Here is a 2,902-nt window from a genome sequence, read left to right as displayed (position 1 = left end):
CAGCCTCACTCGCACGCGGCCATCCAGCTCCTGCCCGCCTGCCCGGCCGCAGCGCGGCCTCCAGCGGCTCCGCGGCCTGCGCCCACCGCGCGCTGCAGGCGTTCCAGCATCTGCCTCTTGTCTGGGTCCGCAGTCTCCTGCAGCTTCGTGGAGAACGGCTGTGCGTGTGAGGAGAGGCCACGCCGTTAGCCCCGCTCAGCAGAGCCCCGCTCTCGCTGCGGCTCCACGCGCGAAAGAGGCCAGTACTGCCCTCCACCCGCGGCCTCCGGCGGTCTGTGTCCCCAAGAGGCAGGTGGCGCTAAGGTCGCCGGGCCCGTCCCTCTGACGTGACCCTGGACTGAGGCAGCTGCCCTAAGGCCGTGCCCGGACATAGGTGTCCCCCACGAAGCCTCCATCACAGAGGCCCCACTGCTCAGCCTAGAGGATGACTGCTAAGCTCTAATTTTATTTCTATTTTTTCTGACGGAGATAATACATCATAAGCACAATGACAGTCGTTACTGTAATTGCTAAAGATGGTGATTAAGAAAAAGAACTTGCCTTATCTGACCTCAAAATAACCACAATCTGTAATACTGTTTTTTTCAAAACAAAATGTTAGACTGGAGAAAAGTAATTTACGCAGATAACTCTGAAAACCTCCAGGACCACCCACTTAAGAAGCCTGGCAGCTTCGCCTCTTGGTCACAGGCCTTTGATTCGGTTGTGACTCCACGGGGAAGGTTCCCAAGTCAGCGCTGACCACGGTGACCGGCGCTGGGCGTCTCCCGTAAGTGGCGGAAGTGTCACCCTCCCCGCCCCCCGGCCCTGCCCCCCCTCGGGTGTCTCTGCTGGTGGTTTTCCCACGGCCCGGAGGAGCTCCATGACGGAGACCTCGTCACCCTGCGTGTCACGGAGCCGCTGACAACGGCCCCTGTGCTGGGGACGGGGTGGACGGGGGGGACATGGGGACCCGGAGAGCAGCAGTGACTCACCTGCAGGGCGGCTCGCATGTCCTCCAGCAGCTGCCCTGCCGGGGTTGCGTCTCCGGGTACCGCTCGAACAGGTAGTTCTGCCGGGCTCTCTTGATGATCTGGGCGCAGAGGAGGGAAGCGGGGTCAGCCGGGCAGTGCCCAGTGCCCGCGCAAAGGGCGACCCTGAGCCAGGGGCGGTAGGGGTCCTGGCTGCTACAGGCGGCATCCGAGAACGCGGCTCCCCCTCGCCCTTCTGAGCAGGGTCAGCCCGAGCCCACCCTCCCGCGCACCCCCCCGGGGGTTGCTCACATGTACCCGGGTTTTCAACAGCATCAAAGCAGGTGAACACAAAGCGTCATCCGCATACACCACAATACAAGTCCCACGGGGGCGCCGGGGGTTCAAACAGCGTGCACCAAGCTGAGCTGGCTGAGCCAACGTGGGTTTACTAACTCACAGTTTCTTCCCCCGTGCCATCCTCTGTATTTAAAATTTAATCCTAAGAACTCCCTTCACCTTATCGTCAATGTCCGTGATGTTCATGCAGTAGAAGACGTCGAATTTGAAGTAATCCCTCAGCACTCTTCTCAGGATATCGAAGGAGATGTAAGACCTGCAGCGACGGGAGACAGGCCTTTCACCCGCACAGCACGCGCGGTGCGGAGAGGGGCCCGCCTTTCCACGGGCACAGCACGCGCGACGGGAGAGGGGCCCGCCTTTCCACCCGCACAGCACGCGCGGCGGGAGAGGGGCCCGCCTTTTGCGGGAGAGGGGCCCGCCTTTCCACCGCACAGCACGCGCCGGGAGAGGGGCCGCCTTTCCACCGCACAGCAGAGAGGGCCGCCTTTCACCCGCACAGCACGCGCGGTGCGGGAGAGGGGCGCGCCTTTCCACGGGCACAGCACGCACTGCGGCACACGGGCACGCGCGCGGCGGGAGAGGGCCCGCCTTTCCACCCGCACAGCACGCGCGGTGCGGAGAGGGGCGCGCCTTTCCACGGCACAGCACGCACTGCGGGAGAGGGGCGCGCCTTTCCACGGGCACAGCACGCACTGCGGGAGAGGCCCGCCTTTCCACGGGCACAGCACGCACTGCGGGAGAGGGCCCGCCTTTCCACGGCACAGCACGCGCGGCGGAGAGGGCCCGCCTTTTCACCCGCACAGCACGCGGCGGCGAGAGGGGCCGCCTTTCCACCCGCACAGCACGCGCGGGCGAGGGCCCGCCTTTCCACCCTCACAGCACGCGTGGCGCGAGAGAGGGTCTCGCCTTTCCACGGGCACAGCACGCGTGCGCTAGAGAGGCCCGCATTTCCACGGGCACAGCACGCGCAGTGCGGGAGAGGGGCCCGCATTTCCACCTGCAGCACCGCACACACAGCCCTGGAGAGGGGCCCGCCTCGCCCCACAGCCCCAGCCTGGGCCGGCCCCAGGGCACCGGGTGGGGAGGGCGCTCAGGCGCAAGAAGGAGAGCGTCTGTTCAGAGTCCAGAGGGCCGCGTCGGGGCTGCGGGCCTACCTCTGCTTGGTTGCCTGGACGCTAGCTTTTCCCCATAGAGCATTAGCGGAATGAGAAGCTTCCACCTGAAGACTGGGCGCCGCGCCTCCGCTCGGCAGGGGGGGTCCTACCTGGCGTGCCCCATGTGCGAGGCGTCATAGACGGTGGGCCCCGCAGCAGTACCACGTCACCCCCTTTCTGTCTTGCGGCGCAAACACGTCCTTGGATGGAAAGGAGGGAATGACCGTCTCGAGGGGCGCAGGACGAGTGCCGGCCACGAGCGGCTTGCGCACGTTCACAGGACGCGTAGCTTGAAGCAAGCCGCAGTCCGGGCTGGGGCTGGGGCGCCGCACTGGCCCCGGGACCGTGAGCTCCACGACCCAGGGGCCCGGGGAGCAGGCCCCCTCCTCCCTGGGACTCCACTCACGGACACAGGCCGGGGGTCAAGGAGACGGG

General features: G+C 65.6%; 1 long non-coding RNA gene across 1 annotated transcript; it reads right to left on the bottom strand.

Moving 5' to 3' along the window:
- Nucleotides 1-1,026: 1,026 nt before the first annotated feature.
- On the bottom strand, nucleotides 1,027-2,600 carry LOC108634859. Its single transcript, XR_001917704.1, has 3 exons — nucleotides 2,578-2,600; nucleotides 1,470-1,566; nucleotides 1,027-1,072 (listed from the first exon to the last, which is right to left on the bottom strand). It is a non-coding gene; the product is annotated as an uncharacterized LOC108634859 (long non-coding RNA).
- Nucleotides 2,601-2,902: the final 302 nt, after the last annotated feature.

This window comes from Capra hircus, unplaced genomic scaffold (genome assembly GCF_001704415.2).
Source record: "Capra hircus breed San Clemente unplaced genomic scaffold, ASM170441v1, whole genome shotgun sequence".
In the NCBI taxonomy this organism is placed as follows: domain Eukaryota; kingdom Metazoa; phylum Chordata; class Mammalia; order Artiodactyla; family Bovidae; genus Capra; species Capra hircus.
The sequence above is the reverse complement of the archived record's forward strand: the minus strand, read 5'-3'. Positions and strand labels throughout refer to the sequence as shown.